Raw genomic sequence first — 14,564 nt, forward strand, 5'->3', positions numbered from 1 at the left:
GAGGAAGAGAGAGAGAGACAGAAACAGAGAGAGAGGAGAGAAAGAGAGAGAATTTCTGAATATTTTCTAATGAGGAACTCATTGGATAGGGAGAGAAATAGAGGGACAGGAATAGGAAGAAAAAGTGAGTCACAGATATCTAGCACAGGACTTTGCAAATACCATACACAAAGTGTTTGTTGAATGAATAAATATAATGCATGCCATATCCAGGCCAGGACTATAACATTTCAGCCTCCTCCTCCCACCACTAACCCTGGTACACTAATTCTTGGTTGGTGTTCACCTTATCTGGCCCAGAACCAGGTTCACTATACCATCCCTGTCATGGCCCTTTTCTTAATAAATGTTTTTTTTTTATTCATTCATTCATGCATTCATTCATGTGTGCCACTCTTCCTCCCTTTACTAGCCTATGGAAGTATATTCTTTCTCTCACCTTCTAACTTTCAAAAAGAAATGATGGACCATCCTATTTCTGGAAATAATTATGTATCTTATTTTAAAAATTATTATTATGTTTTCTATTTTCAGTATATGACAGTAATTTTTGATAGATCTGTATTTGCGTTACTGAATTCGTATTTTGCCTAATATTCCATATGTTTGGTAGTTCCTGGTAAATTTCTCTCTTTCTTGAGAAAAACAACAAAAGATAGGGACCAAAGCTGTGATTTAAAGTATGGGGAACTCTTGACTAAGAAACTTCCTCTATCAGTGCACATTGGCACCCTCTCTGTAACTTATCAAATCTGGCCTCAGACATTTACTAGCCATGTGACCCCGGGCAAGTCACTTAACCTTGTTTACCTTAGTTTCCTCAACTGTAAAATGGGGATAATAATTATATCTTGGGGCAGCTAAGTTGCACAGTGGTTAGTGCTGGGCACGGAGTCCGGAAGACTCATCTTCCTGAGTTTAATTCCAGCCTCAGACACTTACTATCTGTGTGACCTTGGGCAAGTCAGTTAGCTGTTTGCCTCAGTTTCCTCATCTGTAAAATGAACTGGAGGAGGAAATGGCAAACCACCCCAGCATCTTTGCCAAGAAAACCCCAAATGGGGTCATGATGAGTCAAACTGAACAACAGCAGCACTGAGAAGTGACCGTCCAGCATCATACAACCAGCATGTGTAAGAGATGGAACTTAAACTCAGGTCTTCTGGGCCCTGAGGCTAGTTCTCTATAGTCCCTATGCCACACGGCCTTTCCCAAGACTTTTGAGACACCTGGTATTTATATGCAAACCCTTTTCCTCTCTGGGCCTCAGTTTCCTCCTATATAAAACTGGAATAACAATACTTACACTTTCTATGTCTTAGGCTTGCTGTGAGGAACAAATAATGTGGTAGATATAAAGCACTTTATAAACCATAAAACTGCATATAAATATGTCATTATTATTATTCCTTTCTTAGAGTCCTCCTCCAATGCTTTGGGGGTAGTCTCAAAGTTTATGCCAACAGAACACAAGTTCGAACAGTTTCTGCTAAGCTGGAGAAAATTTCAATACCACATGAATTGGACCAATCCAACTAAGTTCAGAGAGGCTAATCCCTAGCAGACTGACTACCAAAGGATGTTTTTGTTTTTTTAGCCAGGGTGCCTCTTAGCATAGTGCCTGGCACATGGTACATGTTCAATAAATCTTTATTGACTATTATTGACTATTGACTGTCTACAATTACACATGCTCCATTTTTCTAAATCTCAAAAACATCTTCACTGGCAAAATGCTCTCAGCTCTGGAATCCTCATTGCTATTGTTTTGGTCAGTTGACCTGTACTTTTTCATACTTCACTCTCCTATTCCCAACACCAAACTCTCTAAACTCCCAAATCCAGTGTTTTTTGCAACTTTAAACAATGGGAAGAGTGGAAATTTCTTTTCTTCTCACACAGGAGGTTGTTGAGTTTATACTTGGCAGAGAGAAGGATCCTTCATTTGCTCCAAGCAAGACCCAAAGTTTTCAGATTCTTCCAAACAGAGTTATAACTAACAATTTTGGCACTATGGGCAAGCAGAACAAAAAGGTAACTTTAAATAAAAATTTAAACCAATTACTCAATCAACAAGTGTTTATTAAGTGCCTACTAATTCAATAGAGAAGGGCTTGGCAAGAGGCCCTGGGACACTGAACCATGAAAGGGAGATAGAGACCCCAGGGACATCCACCTTGTTGGTAGAGACATTGGGACGTGGCAAAGCCACTTTTGAGGAGGCCAGCACTTGGTATGAGGAACAAGAAGGGATGGGTAAGAGAGTTTACCTGTGATAAAGCCAATGGGGGGGAAGGAGTAGGGCATATAATTACTTCTTCCAGGGATTATTAACTTGGAGTCTTTGAACTTTTTAAAAAATGCTTTGATAACTATTTCAACATAATTGTTTTTCTTTTTAATCTTATATATTTTGTTTTATACATTTAAAAACATTATTCTGAGAAGGGGTTCATTAAGTTTCACAAGACTGTCAAAGGGGGTCCATAACCCAAATAAATTAAGAACCCTTTCTCTAATGGATCTGTGATCTCATGGATTTGACTTTTAAGTAACTTCCTATTTTAATTAAGTGTTTTTGATAACTTGGCACTAAGCTCTATTCTTCCTACCCTGCTGAACTAGTGCAAGTGCTGCTAGCATCCTCTAAATTTTGGAGTCCTGGGACAGCTATGTTTCTAATACCAAGGTGAGAGCTCCATGCACTTCGGAAGTTGGCTTGAAAATCAGTTTGTTCTCATGCCACATAGCTTGGATTTGATGCACTGTAATGAAGGAAACTGCCAAAGACTTCTATGTGTTGACCCCAATGGAAGTAGCAGAAGGGAAGCATTTAGCACACTTTGGACTTATCAATTGTTAATGAGCTAAAGATAAATGTGCATATGTGTTTATAAACATATATGTATGCGTATGATACACATATGGACAAATGGTTATGGGTACATATGTATATGTGTTTATAAACACACACATAGGTAGTATTTGTATATGTATACAAATCTATTCACATATATACCTGCATCTATGTATAGATCACATTTTAAAATTTAATTTTGAATTTTAATTTTAACGAGTGGCCTTGAGGGAAGAGTTGGGGTTCGGGTGGAGTCCAGAGGGTAGCACTTATTACTCCTGGGACTATGGGTAAATTACTTAACTATCCCAAGATACAGTTTTCTCACCCGCCGAAGGGGAGAATAATACTCGTATCGATTCATAGGGTTGTTGAGAGGAAAGTGCTTGGTGAACTGGAAGCGTTATAGACCTGTACAGAGGAACTGTGAGTTTTCTGTCCATCTCCTCTAACTGAAGCCTCCGCCAGAGTCCTTATCCTCTGGTGTTTCCTCATCATGTTCTGGCAGCCCTGGGTGGTCAAAGGCTGTACCGATGAAAAGCAAACCCTAGCCTATCCTACCAAGCTGAAGATTCCAAGTGCAAATCGAATCCCAGACTTTATCCCACAAGACTTTAAGCCCCTGCTCTGTGCCAGGCACTATATAAACCTCAGGTACAAAGGCAAAGAAGGCAATTCCTATTCTCAAGGAGCTTACATTGAGTCAATATGTACATATATAAATATGCAGAATAAATACAAAACAAATACAAGTGAGTTAAACACAAAATGGTGTGGGAGGACACTAGCACATAGAAGGCACTTAATAAATGCTTGCTGAAGTACAATGGTCAACTGTGAATGACTGAGCTATTCTCAGCAACACAAAACTCCAAGACAATTCCAAAGGACTCATGATGAAAAATTCTATCCGCCTCTGGAGAAAGAACTGAGAAAATCTGAATGCAGATGGAAGAATGCTTTTTAAAAATTTTCTATATTTTTCCTGGGTTTTTCTTTTTTGGTTTGTGTGTGTGTGTGTGTGTGTTTTTTTTTTTTTTTTACAACACTACTAATATGGGAATATGTTTTGCATGACTACGAATACATAACCTTTATCAAAGTGCTTGCCTTCTCAATGAGGAGGAAAGGGAAGGAGGGTGGGAGAGAATTTGAAATCCAAATTTTTAAAAACAAAAATTGAAAATTGTTTTTACATGTAATTGGAAAAAAATATTTTAAAAAATGCTTAACAGCTGAGATGTTGACTGAGAGACTGAGAAAGCCATTTCAATCATCTAGGTGAGGGGTGATGAAGGCCTGAAATATTGTGGTGGCTGAGTGAGTAGAGAGGAGGTGTTGAATGTGAGAGATGTTGCAGAGTTATGGATGACACAATTTGGCAACTTGTTGGCTATGTGGAATGAGGAAGAAAGGCATTTGGTATAATGCTGAGGTTATAGTAACTAGAGACTAGAAGCATAGTGACTTTTGACAGAAATAAGGAAGTTCAAAAGCACCACAGGGGATAAGATAAAGAACCAATGAGACAGAAATAAAACAACTTAATGTCTATTGCCTGAAGACTGCCTACCTAAGTTCTGAGAGGCTTCTCACCAAGTTGGCAACAGGAATTCCCAATGAATCTTTACTAAGGCACAGAGAAGTTGCAATCTACATCAAGGAACCATACACACTGAGAATACACATATCCTTGAAGTCTATCTTAAATACTAGGACTTCCCCATTGATGGATGTCTCTAAGTGTAGGCCAGATGATCACTTATTGGAAATGGTCAGGAGTGTGTTTGATGACATCTGTTCCAATTCTAAGTATGTGTCATTTTGACACACACACACACACACACACACACACTTACACACACAGATACACACACTGACACATACAGGTTTACTTACTTGTCCTTAATGCTTTTGTTTTGGGTGAAATGAAACTTTATTGAGAATGTTCCAGTTTTATTTCTTATGTTTATCACTAATGGGCTTGATAATTAAGTTTGACAATAATGTTATTCATTGGCCTTTTAGAGACAGAAGCTGTATACCAAAGCTGTTCACTCCATTATATTCTGAATGTGTTCTTGACATACCTTAGAGAAAAGGTAATATGTTTTTCTCAAAGTAACCATGAAATTAGAAAACTTCATACCACATTGTATACTTTGCTTTTATTTGTTGCTGAATCATTTATCACTTTCCATTCCTGGGTGTCAATATCTTCTGTAAAATGAAGAGTATGGACTAGATGTTTGTTGTTGTTGAGAGATTTCAGTCACGTCCAACTTTTTGTGACCCCATTTGGGGTTTTCTTGGCAAAGATACTGGAATGGTTTGCCATTTCCTTCTCCAGCTCATTTCACAGATGAGGAAACTGAGGCAAACAGGGTCAAATGAGTTGCCAAGGGTCACACAGCTAGTAAGTATCTGAGGCCAAATTTAAACCCAGCTCTGACTCTAAACCCTGGTGCTGTACCCACTGCCCAACTTAGCGGCCCCATGTTCTTTAAGGACGCTGAAATGCTATGAATTTCATTGGAGAATCTGATAGCCTTTCATGAAATTGCTCTGATGGTATATGTAATAAAACCCCAGTGTTGGGACTGATCTTATTTTACTTGCTTAAATTGTATTGCATGCTCTTGCTTGTCCCCCTCCTTCTTTGGACTGCTCCTGTTTCCTTCACTGGTACATTCTCCTCCTCCTCTTGTCCCTCAGTTTTTTTCTTAACACACTGTCCTTGGTCCTCTTCTCTCTCTCTCTCTCTCCATTCTTCCCCCTGATGATCTTACCCATTCTCACGTCAATGACTCCTTCTATGTGATCCTTTCTTACTTGAAATTCTATGATTAGGTAAGGTTTGAGGAAGGAGAACATGTTTTTTTCCTATAGCAGAGTAGATTAGAATTTAGCGTAATCTGCTTCGTCATATCAAGGAATTTAATTAAAGGGCTTGAATTCCTTAGTTACCTTCCATGACTTCTAAAAATGGGAATAAAGCTTCACTCGGGAAGTATTTGAAATTGTCACGGCGTTCTATCTATAGTATCAACTCTAATAACATTGTCGCTGAAAATTGTGACTGGAGTGAGTGACTGAACATAGGGATTTTACTTCAGGCTGTGCCACTAACTCTATGACCTTTGGCAAATTACCTTACTTCTCTAGGTTTTAGTGTCTTCATCTGAAAAAGGAGGAGGTTGGATCAGAATGTGTCTAAGTCCCAGTCAGTTCTGGCATCCTATGATTAGATTAGAAATTCACATATTCCATGCCATTCAGGATGCTCTGCAGCATACATACACTCTACCTTTTTTTTAGCCCTATCATTCATAACTCCCTTATGCATAACTGTAGCCTCCAGGTAAACTGGGCTACTAGCTGGTCCCAGACACACCATGTGGTTTCTCACCTCCACACTTTTCTTCATGCTTGTTCCCTCTGCCTGGAATACTTCCCCCATCGCTAGAATTCTACTCTTCCTCTTCTTTTAAGTTTTATTGATACTTTTTCCTTTGCATCAAAGTTATTTCCCAGTATATACCAACTCCCACTCCACTGAACCTTCCCTTGTAACAAATAACAGTTAAGCAAAAATAACAAATTACAATGAATATAGAAAGTATATTCAAAATTCTTTCCCAAAGGTTCCTCACCTCCTTACTAAGAAGAGGGAAACTCTAATTTTCTAAATCCTACCTGCCCTTCGAAAACCACCCTAATGCCACTTCTCCATGAACCTTTTCTGATTCCTCCCTCCTCCCCCACTGAAAGCTCTCTCACCCTCTGCAAATTATCTTGACTGGATTTCTCCTTTGTTCCTTTCATACCCTTCCTTGTATCATACTCATCTGTGTATACCTCTTATACTTCCTAGTGCAATATAAGTTCTTTGAGGTCAGGGGCCCTTTTGTTTTTGTCTTTGTATTCACAGCACCTAGGACATAGGAGGCACTCTAATTGGATTGGATTGAACTAATTCCCAGCTAGGTGGCACAGTGGGTAGAGTGCTAGGCCTGGAGTCAGGAAGACTCATCTTCCTGAGTTCAAGTCTGGCCTCAGACACTTATTAGCTATGTGACCCTGGGCAAATCACATGACCTTGTTTGCCTCAGTTTCCTCATCTGTAAAATGAGCTGGAGAAGGTTGTGGCAAAACACTCCAGGATCTTTGCCAAGAAAACCCCAAATGGGGTCATGAAGAGTAGGACATGACTGAAAAATGACTGAACAACAATTCCCTTATCAACCCCCTCCTGATTGGTAGCATTCTTTTTCTCCTCCAGCCTTGAATAGCACTTTGTACCTCTCCTGTGGTACTTGTCATATTTCCTCCTTGCATTATGATTCTTTGTGTTCTTGTCTCATCCCCCTCAAAGGCAGGAACTTGAATTTCTTTATCTTTTCATTTCCCTAGCAAGACCCTGCATGTTGCTTTGCAAGGTGGTCAATCAATGTTTGTTGAATGGAACTGAATTCAGCACTACCACCTGCACTTTTTGATTCCAATGGATGTTAGTTTTCAGTCTTACCCATTAAATGACTGTAGGTTTTGGTATTTCAGTCTCTTACTCATGCAGCCCCATTCTCCTCCTGTATGTGGGAGGAGCAGGTTGTCAAAAAGGCACAGAAGGAGGGGGGTGGGGGTGGAGGTGGGGACATAGCTCCTTAATTAACATACTCTGCAAAGAGAAGCTTTGGAGCTTCCTCTCAAGTTTTTTTCTCTGCACTGTTCCCCTAGGGAAATAAAGGACCATTTTGGAGCAAAGGCTGGAGATCTAAGAATACCATTGGTATATAAACCCAGGAAACATGTATATACATTTCCTTTCCAGAAAGACAGGAAATAGAAAGAACTTTGGCAGACAAAAAAAGATAGGCAGAGAGATTAGCCCTCTACTCATATCATGGACTCTTAAGCTTCCTCTCATCAAGATAGACAGACAGACAGATAGATTGATAGACAGATGACAGATAGATGATAAATATGACAGATAGATGGTAGATAGATGATAGATAGATGATAGATGATAGATTGATAGATGATAGATCAATGATAGGTAGATAGATGACAGACAGATAGAGATAGATAAACCCAAAATCTCTTCCTTTTCTTTCCTCTCCACTCTCACAGCCAACATCTCAGTTCAGGTGCTCATATACTCTTATCTGGCCTACTGCCTTTTAATTAGTCTCCCTGCCTCAATTTTTCTTCTACTCCAAACCTAGCCTCCACACAGCTACTGAAGTAATTTTCCTAAAACACAGATCTGAACACATCACCATCATATTCAATGAACTCAAGAGGCTCCCTATTATCTCCATCCCATTTACCTTGCATCTATTTTACACATGTTCTACATACACCAGGGGTAGGGAACCTGCGGCCTCGAGGTCACATGTAGCCCTCTAGGTCCTCAAGTGCCACCCCTGGCATACACCTATATGTCAGCATGCCATCTCTCCCATTAGAACAGTAAGCTTTTTGAGAACAAGGTATGTTTTGCTTTTATCTTTGTACCCCAGGGCCTAGCGTGATGTCTTGCACAAATAGCAATAATAAATAATAAATAAATAAATGCTTGTTGACTGGTTGCTGAAAACACATGAATGAGTGAATGAATGAATGGCTAAATAACTTGTATTTTAGGTTCAGGTTCGTTGGTTCCTGTTTTTAATCCCAGGAAGAGATGGTAGGGGTTTTGCAAACTCTGCACATCTTTGCAACAGGCAATTTCTAAGCTCTGCTGTTTTGCCCACAAGTGATTGATTTTCAATTTCCTTGCTTTGGTGGATTCGGGTCAAACTTTCTGGTAGTATACACTTATAGAGATAAGGCCACTTTAAAGGTGCCACCTCAGCAGATGAACTGTCTGAGGATTGTTCTCTGTATGCCACTGTAGAATTAGAGGCCATACCCCTGTGATTTGTACGCAGAATTAACTGTCTGGACCATTATATACGTGTTTAGGGGACATGGTTTGGAAAAGCATTTTAAAAGCCCCTTTATCCTTACAAGGGATCTTGGGACTATTTTAGATGCAGTTTTGAATCTCTTGCATTTTAAAGGCATTTTCATTCAGCTACAGAGGTTGATTTGGGGGTAAAGTTCTGCCTTATGTGGACGCTGAGTAATCACCTATCTAATATGATTTCAGGAGCCTCTGTCCCTCTAAATAACTCCTCCTTCCAATCTATCTACTGATGCTTGGAACAACCTTAATAGAGACAATTGACCTTTAGAGATTGACCATTGACCATTAGCGATAAGGATGGAAATACAAAAAAAAATTTGGGAAGGTAACCGACAAATTCATAATAGAATCAGACTAGTGTCTGATATATATATATGTATATATATATATATATATATATATATATATATACACACACATACACACACACACACATACATACATATATATGTGCATATATATATGTACATATATGTAATAAGTGGAAGGCAACTTGGAACCTAACCTATTAGAATTGGAATAAATGTTTATGAAGCACTTCTTTCTTTCTGAAAACTCCCTCTTCACTCTCTTTTTTTGTTTGTTTTTTGTTTTTTTGGTTGGGCAATGGGGTTAAGTGACTTGCCCAGGGTCACAGAGCTAGTAAGTGTTATGTGTCTGAGGCTAGATTTGAACTCAGGTCCTCCTGACTCCAGGGCCGGTACTCTATCCACTCCACCATCTAGCTGCTCCCCTCTTCACTCTTCTTTGAGGATCCCTGAGGATTTGCTAAGGTGTATTAACAGGAGGTGGAAAGAGATTCAGGAGGCAGAGGAGGTAATGGTCAAGGTCATAAAGAAGGACCATGATCAAGGATAAAATGAAAGATGCCAAGTTGGCATCATTTCTACACCATTTCTTGCAAGAGCTAGCTGCTAGTTTGCTTATTCTTTTACATGGACCTGAGACCACAGATGGTCAGAGGTCCCTGTCAATGACCAGACAACTATTACTTTAGAAAACACCAACTCTCATGTATTCCAGTTCACTTGAGATTCCAAGCGCCACAAACTGAGCCAAGATTGTTGAGTCCAGAATTTCTGAGGCTTCATCTGAGGTCCTACATGCATGAGCTGAACCATGGAATGATGGAATCCATGGGAACAATGTTGCCCACACTCTTGCTTCCTCAAAGTTGGGAGCCAAACTCAACATTTCCTAATACTCCTAGGTTCAAAGCATCTCATTGTAGAAGAGTAGTAGGTTCAAGTCCATGGACTAGATGTTTATTATTTGTGGTTTTATTGTTATTACGTACTACCTTATTTTAAGAATTAAATCAACTATTAGCAGTATCCAAACATATTTGTCTTCTCTGTAGAAACAGATTCATTATGACAAAATCACATAACTAGGGCCTTTTGAAATATAACAAGTTTAAAAAGGAGGAGAGGGTTCACCAATGGGTGGGGCTTAAGAACTGATTTCTGATGGAGTACCTCCACAGATACATGTGTACATATGTATGGATGTAAAATAAAATGGAATCACCCGAGTCTTGTTCCTTCTAATTCTATTTCTGAACTGTCTTCATTAGTTACACATGGGTACTAGCTACCAAAGCATAAAAGGCTGATTTTCATTTTTACCTGTGCTTCATATGGTTTAAGTACCAGGTTAATGATAATGCATACTGACGCTGCAGTCTGCCACCTTTTACTTTCTACTAATCTAAGAGCATAAGAGTAAATTAGAGAGTAAGGCCCTCTTTAAAGGTTTTGGCAAGGTGCCCACCAATATCTATGCCACATCTGTTGCTGTGAATTAGCTGGGTAGCATGTTAGCTCATGTTTTTCGACAATAATAAAATGAGCAAAATATATACAGCATTGTGTCAAGAAAATAATAGCTGAGTACGATGGCCCGGCAATTGGTGTAAAAATCAAAAGTGATGGTCATTGAGCCAGAACTCCAGAATTGGAAGGCACTCCAGAGACTCCTTGTCAAGTGCATAAATATCTTTTACAATATCCCTAAGAATTGTCAATCAGCTCCTACCTCCAGGGACAGATCATTCACTACTACTTCATAATACAAACCATTGCATTTTCAGATAACTAGTCAGTCAATCAATAAGCATTTATTAAGTGCCTACTATGTGCCTGTGCTAAGTTCTAGGGATACAAAGAAAGGCAAAAGACAGTCCCTACCCTTGAGGAGCTTACAACACAATGGATTATTAGGAAGTTTTCCTTACATTGAACTAAAAGTTGTTGTTAGTTCTGACCTCTGGAATGTATCCTAACAAGTATAATTCTTCTTTCAATAAATGTTTGTTGAATTGTATTCTCCACAACAACCCTTCAAATATTTTAATATAATGATCCTTAAACATATAATATAATATAATATAATATAATATAATTAATATAATTAATATAATATAATATAATTTTCAATATAAAGGTTCTTTAAACCTCCTTTTCCTAGGATAAATAGTCCTAGTTCCTTCAACTAATCCTCAAATAACAATATTTCAAGACACCTCACTATCCTGGTCAACCTCCTCTGGACATGTTCCAAATAGTCAATGCCACAGTTAGAATGTGGTACCCAGAAATGGATACAATATTTCGTATGTGGCTTGACCAGAGGAGTGTGCAGTGGAATTATCACCTCCCTCACTATGGACACCATATTTCTATTAATTCAGTCTAATATCACAATAGTTTTTTTTTTTGGTAGCCTCTCATACTGCTGAATCCAGCTGATCATGCAGTCTGCTAAAACTCCTAGATTTTTTTTTTTACATGGACTGCCATCTAGTCAAAATTCTCTCATCCTGTACTTGTGTCATTGATTTTTTGGACCTACATGTATAGTTCTTTACATTTGCCAATAATGATGATTAAAGCAAGCAAGTCTATGTGTTACATATGACAATCTTCATGCAGTGCTTCATGTATGGAAAACAGTTCCTTTGCACTTAAAGGATACCGTTCTCTAACAACAATAACAACAGCAGCAGCAACAACAGCAAATCTTGATATGTCTCCTAGTGCCTAGCATAATGCCTTGCATCTATTAAATGATAATATGCTGAATCCAAACTAATAAACATATTAACGTTTGCATGGTCCTTCACATGCATTGTCTCATTTGACCTCTATAACAACTCTGCGAGCTTGGCAAGGCAGGTCTTATTTTTACTGTTAAGAAAACAGAGACTCAGAAGGGTTAAGTGATAGCTGAGGTTACACAGTTAGTGACAAAGTCCAGACCACAATTCCTCCTGGTATAGTGTTCTTTCTCTTATAATAATAGCTGACATTGATGCAGTGCTTCATCTATGTTGCTTTTGGAGAGGGAGCAGGAGAGATGATGATACAGCGCTTTCAGTTGTATGTGCTTAGATGGCAGCCATACCATCCCTCATCACTCCTCTCCATTACTGATTCATCATCGCCTTATCTATTATCCTGCTCTGGGTTCAAAGGAAGTCTAGATAGCATGCTCTGGATTATTTCCAGGTTAACCAATATTGTAGAAATTCTCTGTATAGCTTTGTCCCCAACCCCAGAGTCATACCAGGAAAAAATTTTCTCTGATGAGCAAGCTTTCCTTCCCTTAAGTTTGAACTGTGAACTTATTGTTGCTGTTTGGTCATTTCAGTTGTGATCAACTCTTTGTGACCCCATTTGTGGTTTTCTTGGCAAAGATCTTGGAGTAGTTTGCCATTTCCTTTTCCAGCTCATTTTATAGATGAGGAAACTGAGGCAAATAGGGTTAAGTGACTTGCCCTGGGTCACATACCTACTGAGTGAGTGTCTGAGGCCAAATCTGAACTCAAGTTTTTCTGACTCCGGGCCTGGCGATCTATCTACAGTGTCACCTAGCTGCCCTGATTTACAGGCTTAGCCAAAATCACTGTTAATGATCATGTTTTTTAAGAGCAGTATCAAATAATATAAAAACACAAATAAACATTCAAATGAGATACAGATGGCGGAGTTGAAGTTTGCAGCGAGGATCATCTCCTTATTTTTTCCTATATATTCCTCCAAGTGTATCTGAAGGGGGTTTCTGAAGAAAGGAATGGAATTCTTCTAAGTGGAAAAGTCCCTAGCATTGTGCTCTGGAAAAACAGGGAAAATAGAAGAATCTATTTACTGGACGTAGCTCTTACCCACTGCTATAACTGCCAGTCTGGCCTGCTCTCAGTTTCATGTGTATCTTACGTCCTCTTCCTGTCTGGTCCATATACTCATCTGCTTGTGTCTTGTTCTTGACTCTCCATTTCTTCTATATGACATCCCTGATTCCTCAAGACCTCAAGAAACCCAAAGTAAAATAATCCTCCTGAATGGCTGCAAATAGTCCAGCTCAAAGATTCTCTGTCACCCTGGAAAGTCCTACAAAGCCCCTGTGAACCTAGGTCTTGGCCATCTGGGGCTAGCTATAATTAGACTATTTCATTTGATTTTCAATACCACCCTGTGAAGTAGATACATTACCTTTATCTTATAAATGAGAAAACTAAGGCTTCAAGAGGTCAAATGATTTTTTTAAAGTAATATTGATTTTATTATGGAGTTGGTTTTTTCCTTTTTTTTTTTTTTTAAAGCAAGCTATAATATTGTCTACTGCCTCTTTAAAGGGAATCTCTTCCAACTTGCCCCCTATTAGAAATTAAACAGATCCACTTATTTGGCTTGTAACCCATGAGGGCTAAACCACTTTCTTCTTCCTGCTCACCAGGTAAGTGGATTAATAAGTGAATGTTCTAGCAGTTAATGGGTCCCATGGCCACACATCCTAGTAAGTATGGGATAAGGGATTTGAACTCAGGGGTCTCAACTCCAAGATCCAGCATCCTTTTTATAATATCATGTTGCCTTTTGTAATTCCAAACTGTCTCATTTTTCATTTGCTCCTCTGGATAGGTGTAGAATAGTTGTTAAAGACCTCAATCCTTTGTTTTCAGTGCCATGAAGAAAATTATTGGAGCCTTGGAATCAGAAACTACATATAGACAATGGGGGGAGTCATTTTATGTGGGAGTTGATGTTGGGATGTTAATGTTAGGTTCTAAAGGGCACCTGGTATACAGAAAAAATTGCTGTACTTGGAAGAAGGAGTTTCAGCTATGCTGCTTACTTTGTGACCTTCTCTGGGCCTTGGCTTCCTCATCTGTAAAATAAGTACTTAATAAATGTTTGTTGATTGATTAATTGCAAGTCACTTAACCTCAGTGCCCTAAGAAACTCTCTAAGACTATAAATTAGGAGGGGCTGGTGTGCATCAGTGGAGGGAGTACAGGTCTGGGTCAAAGAAAACACAAAAAGCTAGTAAATGGGTCACCTGGATGGTCTCATGACTTTCAAGGTCACAGCTTTAGACTCCAGAGGACTTTCCCACTTGTAAGACCTCCAGCTGCCAGCTCAGACCCTGAGTCCAATAACTAAATTCAAATCAATAGGCATTTACTAAGTTACTTACAATGTGCCAAACCCTGTGGCCCATACACAGATACAAAGACTGAAACAAAACAAAACAGAAACAATCTCTGCCCGCTAGGAGCTTCACTTCCTAGAACAGAACACAGGTTGTAGACAGCCTTTGAAACATTGAACCCCAAGGAAAAAACCTCTAGAGTGCTCTAACTCTGAGGTATATTTTTGTTCTAGCTTTTAACTTCAGGTTCCAAATCAAAGGTTAACAATATAAATCCTCTTTGAGAAGGAAGCTAAAGATGGT

This window comes from Vombatus ursinus, unplaced genomic scaffold, assembly GCF_900497805.2.
Source record: "Vombatus ursinus unplaced genomic scaffold, bare-nosed wombat genome assembly UNPS02014973.1, whole genome shotgun sequence".
Lineage (NCBI taxonomy): Eukaryota > Metazoa > Chordata > Mammalia > Diprotodontia > Vombatidae > Vombatus > Vombatus ursinus.